The sequence below is a fragment of the Thermobia domestica genome, chromosome 3 (assembly GCF_964235325.1).
Source record: "Thermobia domestica chromosome 3, izTheDome1.hap1.1, whole genome shotgun sequence".
NCBI lineage: Eukaryota > Metazoa > Arthropoda > Insecta > Zygentoma > Lepismatidae > Thermobia > Thermobia domestica.
Genome location: NC_137456.1, coordinates 332560935 through 332575074, shown reverse-complemented (window position 1 = coordinate 332575074; position 14140 = coordinate 332560935). Strand labels below are relative to the sequence as shown.

The following is a 14140-nucleotide window of genomic DNA, read 5'->3' as shown; positions in this document are numbered from 1 at the left end:
CGCTGATAATGCATGTAATAAGACACATTAGAAATGTTTCGTTAAAAGTTTCGTTTGTAGATCTAATCCACGTCTCTCTCAATGACATAGATGTCGCTGCTTCGTGTTGAACTGCAGAATTCCCTCGCGTTTTTGAAAATTTCCCACTTTAGCAGAGTTGGTAATTCTCGAGATTTCTGTCGATTTAATGTTTTTTGCTTCTAATTTATTTATGTTAAGCTAATATCTAACACAAATATTAAAAACGGGTTTGTTATTAACCTGTCCTGCTGGGGAAACCTTCCGAAATTTCGAACATATAAAGAAATTGGAGATATTTTCAAAAAACTTCAGAATAAAGAGACGCGTCATTTATTTTGCTCGTGGTAGTACCTTTTTCAATTATAAAAAAATCCGACAAGCAATCATACAGTATATGATTGCTTATAAGTATGCACATATAAGGGTTTTTGGCGCATTACACCCCTTGAAATGTTACAAACTGTCAATACGAACATTTGAGACTTTGAAATGGAAGAAGCAGGGACATATACAGGAATTTATTTCGGGAGGGGTCCAAAGCGTTTCGGGGGGTCCAAATAGAATTTGAGGCTAAATTATATGCCCCTGAAAGTAGACTACATTTACAAAAAATTTGGGATTTCGGAAGGGGGCGGACCCCCAGGACCCACCCCCTGTGTACGCCCCTGGACAGAAGGGTATAAGTATAAAGTAAAAATATATTGGAAGGTCGATTATTTCTATTTTTCACCTCGAGTCGCCCTTTTGGCGTTCGCTCTTCTATCGTGCTACCATTGCGACGAAATGTATAAGAATATAAATAAATATATACGATTGTTGTAGCTAAGAAAACATGACAAAGAGATACCCCATCCACTCACATACCATAAATGCTTATTGTTACAGTCACCCTTATTGTCAGTCATTACAAGCTAAAAAAAAAGAAAAAAATGAACTTCCCTGCTATAGAATCACCGCCAACATAATCTCAGTCAATCAGTTTCGGACAGTGTTGCCACACTTGGTACAATTGTACCAGATTCAGCCCTTTTGTCATTCATCGGCCCGTTGGTACCACATTAGCATTTTCAGCCCCTTTTGTGAAAAAGTTGGTACAATTCTATCCAATTCAGCACCATTTAGGCCCTAACAAATACTTGTCACATTTTCAAAAGTGTCAGTAAAATGTTTCCTACATCTCACGTTACTCATACTTTGTATTGGACTCTTAAAAAATGGTGTAAAACATTAATTCTGTAACGTTGCTCCGCATAACGCTACGAACTTTGTGTGGAAAATTCGTAATTCGAACTATACCGAGAAACAAATGGCGCTAGATGGGCGCATCTGCGCCGCGCATGAAGGAGGCAGGAAAGAAGCAGTGTGGTGGAAATTTTAGCTTGAAATCTTTTTTTTTTTTTAAATACACACGCGGTGAATCAAATGTTGCATATCCTGAAGAAGACCAGCATGTGCTCAAGTAAGTCTATAATTTATGTGTCGTTTCAAAGATTCTACATGGAAACGATAATAGCAGCAGTGCCGTGCAGTGAAAAATCAGCGCCTGGGGCGAGAACATACGACGGCACCACCGTAGCACCCGTACATGTGAGTGAGGTCGATAGACCAGCCGCGAAGCGCCACCATGGTTGGCGCGAAGCGTAATAAATTTTAAAAAATAAACCTTGCTTTTCTTTGATTTTGAGCACTTTTTATTTCTTTCTCCTTCCATTTTATATATATCTTTTCTTTTTCCCCTCCCAAATTTTGCGCCCCTTTACTTTGTCGTCCGGGGCCGTCGTCCCTCTCGCCCAAGGACGCCAATTTCTCTGTAAATTTAGGGGTGCCCCATTCAGATGCAGAAGGTATATATATATATATATATATATATATATATATATATATATATATATATATATATATATATATATATATATATGAAGATTTTAAGACAATTTGCACTCAAATTATGCCAAATATTGTATATTCACAAATACAGTAGGGGGGCCACATGAGCTTTGGAGGATGTCCGGGCCCCCTCGGCCCCAGGATCGATGCGCTTGCGCTTGCCCCCCCCCCAAACGGTACGGTACTGAATAGTACGAAAAAATATATTGATGTAGTTGCCGGCTTACCGAGCTAGGTTGGTTTTACTAGTGACGCCAATTTGACGAATATAAAGATACCCGAACATTTCTACGTTTTATAGATCTATATCGACGCATTGTAACAAACTTTATGTATAGGCCTAAAGTTAGATCCGTGACTATCATATGTGGCCAAAAATATTTTACTTTTTGACAAACAATGAATTTCGCCCTTTTTGTTTCAATTTGGTACTATTTTTCAGCCCATTCTAGAGCTAGTACTGTGGCAACACTGGTTTGAGATCCGGAATCAACAGGAAATTCATCAAGCATAATCAGTATTTCTTCTTCGGATAAATCTCCCATTTTGAATTAAAAATGCATATGAAGCCGCGAAAGCAATGACTCAGTCCGCTGCTGGCGAAGCGAGAATGCTACTATAATAAACACCAATGCTCGTAGGTTTCCTGAAGAAATTTTCCCTCGACTGACACAAAACTCTTCCCTTTTCTTATCAAATATTCCCTAGTTTGTTGAATATCCAATTGCTATGGGAGAAGTTATGTGATAAGATTAATTTAGCTACCGATTAAAGGAAGTTCCAACCACATTTGTTTTATTCATTTCCTTTTTGCTTCTATTTTTTCTTTTTCTTGACATTTTCACAAAAAAAAAAAAAAAAAAAACACCCAGCCAATGGAGAAAATACGAAATTTTATCTCGGGCCCGGTCCGGCCTGGCCCGTGTATTTATAATATGAACCCCGACCAGAGTCCGAAATATGTTCTAGCCTTTAGCAAAGGTGCCGATTTCTCTGTAAATTTGGGGGGGGGGGCATTCAGATGCAGAAAGTATATATGAGGATTTTAAAACAAATTGCATTCAAATTATGCCAAATATTGTAAATTTACAAATACAATAAGGGGCCCTAGATGAGCTTTGGGGAATCCTCGGCCCCCCCGAGATCGGCGCCCTTGGCTTTTAGGCCCGAACCCACTTGAGCGCATTTGATAATCAAATGAACTCGAATATCCCGAATTACAGAAATTTAGTAATTAACACAAAATCGCATTTTTATTTACAGCAATTAGAGGTTTAATTCTGCAGTTGTACTTTACGTTTTCCAGAAACAACGGTGCAATATATAACGGTGTACAGTATTTACAAAGTTAAGCTCGAAATAGCCCGAGAAATATGATTGTATATTTCAAAGTTCTTCAGAAAGAACGAAGCGATATACTATATCGTTGTACAGTATGAACTATAATATGGTTGAGTCGGGCTCCCCTAACTTCTACCGGGCCCCCCTACATTTTTGGGCTGGCTACGGGCCTGGGCCCGAGAAATATGGTAGTATATTTAAAAATTTACGGCCCGAGCCCGCGCAGACCTCCAAGACACACAAATTATTGCTTGAGTATTTGTTTATTTCTTTTCCCCTTTTTGCTAAATTTAGGCCTACATATGAAATTTCCCTAGATTATGGAAATTTACCTCAAACTGCGAACACTGTTAAATACGAGGAAAACGTATGCCTATTGTTATCACTATCGCTCTACACCAGATGTACTGCCACCTGGATTTTTCTACAACTACTAAAAGGGTCAGAATGTATATCTGAGCGGTCGAAAGTCATCTACGGGTAGCCATCCAATGTTTAAATTAACGGAAATTTCAGCACGTCGGGGAGACGTGATCCATCCGCTAGAGGAAAAAATACATCACGACTACGTGACGATGAGACTCGAATGTGTTAAGAGAAATGCAGTGTCGCGATATTATATTAATGTAGAGCACAGGACATAGACTTTACGAAATGTTCGTGATATTTCATCTTTTTACGGAGGAAAAACTAAATCATTCTGACCTTCAAACTACTCGGATAGAGAAAGATGTTTCATTCGTAACTGAACTGTTCGGCATGAACAAACCCATTTGAGCTATATCCCACAAATATCATACACTTGTCAAACTGGCAATCCAAATGAAATCGACCAATTTCCAGGTCAAAGGTTGCTGACAAAATTTATTTTTTTAATTTTTTTATCTAACATTGTATCACATTCAGGGAGTTGAAAACGGGTATTCATTTATTTTTTAGCCGCACAGGTTTGTTTGTAGCGGTCATTTTGTATAGGCGGCCGGGTGTATTTTGCACTTCCGTTTGAGGATTCCGTTAAACACTGTAACCTTTTAGGTTTTAAAGATAATGAGTTCAAACCAAAACTATATGAAAGAACTATATGAATATTCTATGTTCTGCACACATTGAGACGTGCTTCAGAATGTCGAGAAAAGAAGCTCAGAACATTGAGGTTGGAAACCTAGAAATGACCATTTTTGAATGTACACTTTGAAACGAAATAAATGAGACTCATCTTCAATTCTTTGTCTACATAGAGACTAGATAATAGACAACGTCCTAAACAAGTTTCCCCTGAGACCCCCCTGGTTCGAATTTTTTTAAAGAATGCTTCGTTTTGACCTGGGCTTGTGACCAAACTTCGGTAACTCTCGGTCCATTGGTCCGGTCCCCTCCCCAGGCAGCAGACAGACACACAAACAAATTCTTTATTATATACACACACACACACACACATATATATATATATATATATATATATATATATATATATATATATATATATATATATATATATATATATATATATATATTCGGTGGGTTAAATAAAAAAAATATAATAATATGTTCAGTTAGTCACATATTCTACTATTGCTATAAAGCGCTCTCTGATATCGGTCATTTTAATGATTGACGTTCGCTAGCTACTAGATCAACAAAGAGAGCCGTGATTTTAGGGGTTCAACGCGGAAACATTAGGAAGGGACCATTGTGACTTTTAATAGCATTTTATCTTTTCTTTGGAAATGACACAAGCTGTTATTGCAGCGTTTCCCAACCTTTTTCAACTTACGGCACACTACGGGTGTTACTTGGATTCTCGCGGCACACTTATAGATATTATTATTTGTAAATATAAAACACAAATTATTGATCTCCTTCTCAGAGAGAAGAAAGCTCTATCACTGGGTTTCCCCGTGGTAAATCATTATGCTTATTTTTCATTCTAATTTAAAAACAGAAAACAATTGCAATGAAATATTGGACTCAGGTTTTTAAAAATACGCTTTCTTTATAAAAACTGTATCCAACCTTTTACTAGGAAGTTCACTAAATAACGAACGAACAAACAAATCTCTTTTACTTTTAAAACACTAATGTGGGTAATTTGTCGAAAGGATTGAATGATATTTTAAATTTTCAAGTTACGAAATAGTCTGCAACAATAAAGAAGCAATAATGGTCATAACAATGATAACTAATACTTTTTTCAACATTAGAAATGAACAGAACAGTAACCCGGTATGAAACTTAAAATTGTAGATTCATAGTAATGTGAATACAAATATACATTTTCCCCTACGTTTGTCAATTTAATTGCTATAAAATTAATAATTTTGTTTCGATTCCTCGCGGCACACTAGCAGCCCATTCATTCATATATAAAAGACGAAGTTCTAAGTGAATAACTTATCATCGCACAGGCCAAACCGCTTAAGCTAGAACTTAAAATTGGAACAGTAGTTAAGATTTGTGTCGTAGGGTATCATTAAGAAAGTATTTTTTGAAAATTCGAAGAAAGGAAGGGGGAATGGTGTGGAAATTATTTTAATAAAATGGCCATCTCTCCGAATCCCTTAAGGTTAGAGACTTGAAATTTGGTATTTGGATTTCTTATTTAAAATAATTTTACAAGGGTATCAACGTTTTTTGATACTTTAGCAAAATGGAGAAAACAAGAGATGGGAGGAAAAAGGGACGCGGATTGCAATTATTATAGTAAGATAACAATATCTAAGAATCTTTAAAAGTTAGAAACATGGAATTTGGTATATGGACTTCCCGCTTAAAATAATTCAACATATATTTGAGCGCTTTTGATATTTTACCTAAAAAGGAAGAAAAGGGATGGAAAATATTATTATAAGATGTCGATATCTCAGGATCCCTTATGGTTAGAATTATGAAAGTTAATAATTTGATTTTTTATTTAAAATAATTCAAAATGTATTTGAGCGGATTTGTTTGCCACTTAACGTAGAAGGGAAGGAAAAGAGGTGGAGGTGGTTCACTAAAATGCCTTACGAGGTGTTCGAATTTCGTGACAGAGTTTTAGCTCAATTCAATTGTAGAATATATGAAAAACACAGAAGGAAGAGCGCGAATTATTGTGCCACAGTATCACGTATGAGCATTTGCAGCAACGCAAATCTGTCTTCAACATTGGGGGGAACGGGTAAGACCGCACCATATATTTTTAAAGCGATATTCAAAATATTTATGAAGTTGCAAAACAATGCTGTGGAAGGTTCTGGAGAGCAAAGTTTTCTTGAACATTGGGAGGCAGGCATATTTGAGGCTTACTCTGGGGGAACATCAATTTCATCTCACTTTCCTTTGTGGCAATCGGACACAAATCATCACATTTCTCCCCAAAATACCAGTAGCGTAGCGTGGTATTCCGAAATGGGGATGCCAAAGTTAGTCACTTGTGCGATACAATATTACTAAAATCAGCAATACATAGCTATACTGATGGAAAATATAGGGTTGTAAAAAATTTAGGGGGAGGCCCCCTAATTGGTGGCCTAGTGGGGCATACAGAAGCAAATGCGTGGATTACGTCAGAAGCCAATAAGCAATTGTCTCAGCAAAGAAAATCAACTATGTATGGCGCAACAATACTCTTATTCAAAATTATGATGATCACAATAGCATTATAGGAAGCGTTACAGGAATTAAACAAATAGTTGACAATAGACTAACAATAATTAATGACAATGAAATATTAAAAAGACACGATTGTTTTTTTAAAATGAAACAAGTCAAGGGAAACAATTTCATCCCACTTTCCTTTGTGGTATTCGGATACAAATCATCACAGTTTCAAATCGGGTGGAGGGGACATGTCCCCCTAATTTCCTCGGGATATGTGCCAATGACTGAAGAGCCCAAGCAATCTTTGCGAGGGGCGGGAATGCTGGCTCTCTTGGTCTACCAGATCGGTGACCGTGATTATACAGAATGCTTTATATTTATGCTTGTGTGTGTGAACTCCCTCAAAGAGTTTCTGGCCACACCACTGGACATACTATGTATTTATGATGAAGATTAATAGTTTGCCTTTAATTACGATTACAGTTACGACGCATTTAATTACGATTAAAGCATAACTATTATTTACATAACCGACATGCTTCAAAAAGGCATTGAACTAGCCATTTCTGTTTTGTTCTATTTCCTTGACGTTAGCGCTCGTACGTTCTGTACAGAAACTATAGCTTAGTTCAAAATAGATAGAGTTGGAAATACTTGAAGATATGCCAGCGTATATCTAAAGCAAAATGTAGAGTTGCAAGGGATGAAGGGAGTCAAGTAAGCAAGTAGTTGCGCATGCGCACTAGACAGAAAGCAGACGAAAACCCTGTTTCTTGCAGTAGGCCTGGATGCCCAAGGAACATAGCATGCAAGAGTAAAAATAGAAAATGTGCATCTGAGTGACGCGCATACGTAGGTTCCATGTTGATCTGTGGTAGGTTCCGCTTATCAAAGTAAGGCGAGAGAGCACATCCAGAAGATTGCAGTGGAAATAATTGTGATAATTACAAGCAAACAATTTATATATAATGAAATACATACTTTTTCTTATTAATAGGGGATGCCGGGCATACCGGCGTTCCCTTACGCTACGCCGCTGCAAAATACACATCTCAAATCGTATTATTGGCCCAGTCCCCCCAGTTCCAAGATTGGAGGGGCGTCCTCCTCACCCCCCCCCCGGATTTGTGCCAGTGAACATTTGCTATATTGTGCGAGGCTGTATGCCGAGCAAATTGGGGGTCTCAGGGCAAAGCCCCACCTGGGAGAAGGCTATTATAATATAATTTTATTGTTGTAGGCATAGCTATAATTATACTGTTTCGTGGACCCCACAAATATAGAGATAGATGAATTTTGTATCATTATTTATGCATGTATACTTTTGTTATCTACTTTTGCGTAAACCGAGCCTGTCTTTTTTTCCAACTTTTGTCCCGCAATTGTTATTCAAATATAAATTATTAGAGCAAATTGTACACTCTTTCGTTAAAATGAATGCCATCGTCAATACATTATTTTCTTTTATGCAAGTGCTGTGCAAGACAGTGCATCTGATATATTACAGTGACTATATGTGAAGTGAATCATGTTACCTCCTCGCTTCCAAAACGGAAGTGCGTATTTAATTTAAATTTACAGAAAGCATATACTTTTATATAAAAACAACTACAAGTTCGGGTCCCAATATGGAATCTGGGAATCAGGGTTACATCCCCCTCCAGCCCGGATTCATATGCGTCCATGTCTTGCAAATTAGAATTCCGGTCACCTTAAGGCTACGTTCATCTTCCAGGAAGCAAACCGCCCCTCCCAAACGTTCCTTCTGAATCCACTAGTGTGTGTGTGTGATAGAGCCTTCCAAACTTTGAATGTTTCTGATACTATAACATCCTTAGTTTGCAACACTGAATAATAAATGTGATATTTTAAGTTTTCATTTGACATGTTGATTTGAAATGTATAATAATCTGACGTAGTGCCGTTTGAAAAAAAAATTGATATAGGGTTGGCAACATTGCTCATCCGATGATGTTATGAAATACTTAGGACGTTGTCCCTCCCTATAGTTTCTTGGTTCCAAATTTCGCTTCTCTGTCTTTTACGATTTCTGAGATATTTACTACTATATCATTATAAATGGGCCACCCTGTGAACTTATATACAGATATGTTAGATATGCAAGTAAACTTACATTGTTTTCATTGTTACAGGACGCTCTAGACAAGATGAATGCAGAGGATATTAGGAGGCTTATTGCGTGCTCGGGCAAGAACTGCCATACTGAGCAAGGAACTCTCTACTTATGCCATCAGGGGCATAGCATGTGCGGTACATGTCTTGTCAAAGGAAACAAATGTTCGAAATGTGGAAGGAAATCATCACAGATCAAAAACAATGTTGCCAATCATCTTGTTCGCCAATTTATGTTTCGATGCAATAGAAGTTGCGGAAGAGAATTTACTTTATTTGAAATCAGCAAACATGAGCAGTTATTATGCGAAAATCGTTGCATATCGTGCCCCTTTCGAAAGTGTGGGATACAAATGTTGAAGAGAGATCTAAATCTGCACGTGGCACTGAATCACAAACAAATCCAGTTGTTCAACATGACGTTGGTGGCACAGCCTGAAGTGAGGTTTGACGCAAAAGTTTTCCCATATACACCAATTAAATGTGTTGCCATTTTACAAAACGATGAAGACATCCTAGTTTTTGTGAGATGTGACATGCTTCTAGGGCTTTTGGTGTACTTAGCTGTTATAGAAAAACCTAATCGACGGCAGCGATACACAATTCAATTGGAAGATGAATACAACAGAATCTCAAGGAGACACACGTATATGCCAGACGTATACTCAAATCCCTTTACTTTTAAAAATGGGAATTATTTTCAGATACCACATGCGGATGTAGAAGATTTGATTGATCCTGCCGGTACTACGTTTTCCATTCAAATCAGTATTGCATAACTCATCATCACTGGTAGTGGAATAAAAACTAACTAACTGTTGAAAACTTGCTCATTATTCATGCTTTTCACAAGCCAGTTAAAAACTACCATTCGTTTTGTGTCAGCTACTTGGTCTATTTCATGCGTTTGTGTTTACAATACGTGGCCAACTTCAACATGTTTTATACGTGACTAGCTTCAACATATATTACCAAATAAAACTGATTCTTCAACCCTAAAGCATAGAGCTATTGCTAGATGTTGGGGACGCTTATGAAGAACATTGTGCATTGTCAAAAGACACAGCTGAAACTAATGTATTTGATATTATGAACAGTATTGGAGTGTGAAAAATATGAGAAACGTATATTTTAATCCTAATGTAACAACCAGTAGCTCGCGAAAAAAGGTACATAAATGTTCCTGCTTCTTTGTTTATTTTCGTTTTAAAATGATTTAATACTTTTTTTGTCAGTATTTGTAAAGAAAAAATAATGTGCTACAATCTTTTTGTAAAGGTTTATTTTGATATTGCACTTACTTAAAATAACGAACAGAAAAGATTTTTGAATTGTTTGGTTATAATATATGCGTTTGTTTTTATCGGTATAGTGTGTATTATACATTGGAAACAGTATTATGTAATTACGTAGAAAAAGAAAATAAACAATAGAATAGTTAGAAATGTTAGTTTAATTAATGATAGAAAATGTTTGGTTAGAAACATAGTAATGAGGTACTTTGTTTCATGTTGGTATCACCGAATCTCATCAGAGGGGAAGGCGCTTCAAACTCTCAAGTTCACATTGTTTCAGGATATTTGCATATATATCTTAATTTCATAAATGGTACTTTTTGATAATATCTTATTAAAATTCGAAAACTCATATGCTTACGCCACGGGTGACCTTTGAAAAGTCTTGTATTTTTATTCGCAGATGAGAAAGATGATAATCAGACAAACAAAAGTGGATCTTTGGTCCATTGAGACGTTAACTTCATACGGTTGCGAGGGTATACTCTTCTAGAGAAACGTGTCTGGTCAAGATTTTAAAACAAATCAACTGTACGTACTTGTAAGAAAATATTTTATTTCTATTTTTCAATTAAAATACAAAGGAGTGGTGGTTCTTGATAGTCACATTGGTAAAAAAAAAAAATATATAATTAGAAGTTAAAGAAAGTAATCTCATTTGATGATGAAAGTCTTGTATATTAGAATTAGAACATTAGGTAATTTTCCTTCTCTTAAGTTATGTTGATAAAATAGTGATCTTTGGCGATGTGACTTCCTTCAAGGACCTCCACTGATGTCACGAGTAGAACCAATAACACAGACCATGTTTCAGGGGCTGGAGAAGTAATTGTGGCTTTTCTGGTTTATCTTTGGAACTGAATACACAAACATGACACTCGTATTCCTTCATCCATAGTTTTTGCTCTATACCTAACACGTTATTAATGTATCAGTGCTAACATGATTCCATACCTCACTTGGATCGTGACTTTTATTTGGGCCTCCATTTCCAGACCAGATGATCCGGAAGCAACTGAAAGAAAAGCGTTACTGTAGTCGATTAATAATGTCCAGGATTTGATTTCGAATATTTACGTGTTCGGTTTCCTACGAGACATTTTGTTAATTAAGGTACTATCTTGCATATTTCAGATATAATTACAAATTTGTTCCTATTTCCATACTGAAAAATAAAGCAGTGATTTTAAACACATACAACACATAAAAGATTTAACAAACCACTGTTTGGGCTCAACAATAATTCTTATATTCTACACGACAAATTTTACCAGTCCCTTCGATTAAACTTTGACGATCTCTAAAAAAAAAAAAAAAGACATGTAGTTTTTTCTCTTTTATGTAATTCTTACGCGTTCATTCTCTGAGATCTTGTAGTTATTTTTCAGTACAATGTTGTCAGAAAGAGATTCAAACAAGAAAGAAAGAAAATTATAAGTTCAGTGACAAGTAGGGTTGTCATATATTTCAGAAGAAAGAAAGGAAGAATTTGCGATTTTTAGGTGAAAAAAGGGAGGTTCGTGATATTCAGAATTTAGATATAACAATCATAAATATAATTTCACATAGTAAAGTAACAATTTTTTGTTGAAGAATTCAACATTTTGGTTAAAAGTAATTGCAACATATACACACAAAATAGAATATTACAGTTCCTAAGGGGGCCCACATTTGTGGACCGTGGTACAACGCAAAGTGTGTATTAAAAGGTCTTGGTGATGAAACTATAAAAAGAATTGCCAATGACGTGTGATTTGCAAAACACAAAGTTTCTGTCACTGACATCACATCGCATAATTAGTATGTGATATGGAATACGCAAAAGGATACAGAGTAAAACCTTATCATTAAGTACTAAATGCAGAGATCAGATCCGCTTGTTTGACTTTCATATTGATTTTCGTTATCATTTCCCTAGCTTTTACAATTATAGACCTGAAGGTTACTTTTCTAAAAATCTACACACAGAGTTAGCCTAAATGATTCATTGTATTTCAAAGCACTGTTGGTATTTTAGTTAAGATTTTGAAAGCGTTCCTACTTTCTTGCATCCTAGCTACATGACCTGCCCACCTGAGCCTCCTAGACTTGATGACCCTAATAATGTTTGGTAAACCGTATAAATTATGTAGTTCTTCGTTATGAAGTTTCCGCCATTCCCGTTTCTCTTGGGTCCGAATATTCGTCTCAGAATCTTGTTCTCAAATACTTTCAGTCTATGTTCTTTCCTCAGTGTAAGCGATCATCGTTTCGCAACCATACAGAACAACGGGCATGATTATCGTTTTATATATTTTAAGCTTCAAATTCCTCGATAGAATCCGCGACGACAAGAAGTTTTGAACTGAATAATAACACGAATTCCCTGTTTTTAATCGACATTTAATTTCTTCGTGAATATGGTTTTCGTCTGGTAATATAGATCCTAGATATATGAAAGTATCCATTTTGTCGAAAGTATTATTTAACATTTTAACGCATCCATAATTTGCTGTATTCCGGTCCCAACGCACTTCCATGTATTTAGTTTTCTCTGCATTTACTTCTAAACCCATGTCCCTGCAAGCATTTAATAAAATATCTGCATTTCTTTCTATTGTTCTCCTATCATCCCCTATTAAATTTACATCATCAGCATATGCCATAACCTGGTAAATACAATTCAACTCTAGACCCAGGTAGCTAACTTTGATTTTCCTTATAGCGTATTCCAGGTCAAAGTTGAATAATAATGGCCACAACGCATCTTCTTGTTTCAGGTCATTCTCGACGTGAAAACTCGTGGACAAAAATTTTCCTACCAAGACTTTATTTTTTGATTCATTTAAAGATATCTTAATTATTCTAATTAGTTTTTTTTCGGTATTCCAAATTCTACAAGAATGTTGTACAATGTTGCTCTCCTAATCAAGTCGTAAGCCTTTCTAAAATCAATAAATAATTGCTGTATTCCCATTTCTTTTCGAGTGTTTGGCAAATGGTAAATATTTGGTCGATAGTTGATCGATTTCGCCTAAATCCGCACTGATAATCTCCAATAATTTCATCTGCGTATGGGGTCAATCTTCCTAATAGAATGTTTGAAAAGATTTTACAGGATGTTGACAGAAGAGAAATGCCTCGATAAGTATTACAGTCAGTTTTTCGCCTTTCTTGTGAATTAGAACAATGATTGATTTTTTCCACTCTTGTGGCAATTCTTCCTTGTTCCAGGTAAGTAGAATGAGTTTATGTATCTTGTTCCACAATTTTTCTCCTCCAGCTAAAATTAACTCAGCCGGAATTTCGTCTACAGCCGGAGATTTGTGTTTCTTTAATTTCTTTATGGGGATTTCTACTTCTATGCGGCTGGGTTCTGGAATATACGGTTCTGCGGTGTGTATCTCCCTTTCTCCACGCACATTAATTTTTGGCTGCGTGTTAAGCAAATCGTCAAAGAAGTCTTTTCATCTATTTAAGACGCTATAGTTCAGGGACTTGCTATTCATCACAAACTGAATTGTCAGTTCTACGGCAGATTCTGGAAGTGACCCCGTTTTGATTCCATGAATAGCAGTGTTGCCAGGTGCATGTAAGTAAAAGTTTTATCATGGTAATTTCAAAGTTTCTTTTTCATTGTTTTCAGGAATTGCATAACGTAGAGAGATGTTTAACACACCTTTTGATGCACTGAAACATCACCACTGTTGCCAATTCGGAATGTTAATTTATGAAAACCACGTTTTCCCTAGAACCCCTTACAGAGGTCTCATCCGATTAGTTATCGGTGGAAATAAGAAAAATCTCTTTTTTTTTTTTCATTCCATAGTTTCCAAGCTACTCCAACTATTCAAATTGAAAATGAACGACAGAACATCCATACGTATGATTTATGAGTCAATTTA

The 14140-nt window shown here is 36.2% G+C and overlaps 1 long non-coding RNA gene across 2 annotated transcripts in view; it reads left to right on the top strand.

Moving 5' to 3' along the window:
- LOC145681966 (uncharacterized) overlaps positions 1–10381 on the top strand; it is a 32441-nt gene extending 22060 nt beyond the window's left edge. For both annotated transcript variants that reach the window (XR_014130879.1, XR_014130878.1), the window contains exon 3: positions 8982–10381. This is a non-coding gene — a long non-coding RNA (uncharacterized LOC145681966). The remainder of the gene's footprint in view (positions 1–8981) is intronic.
- Positions 10382–14140: the final 3759 nt, after the last annotated feature.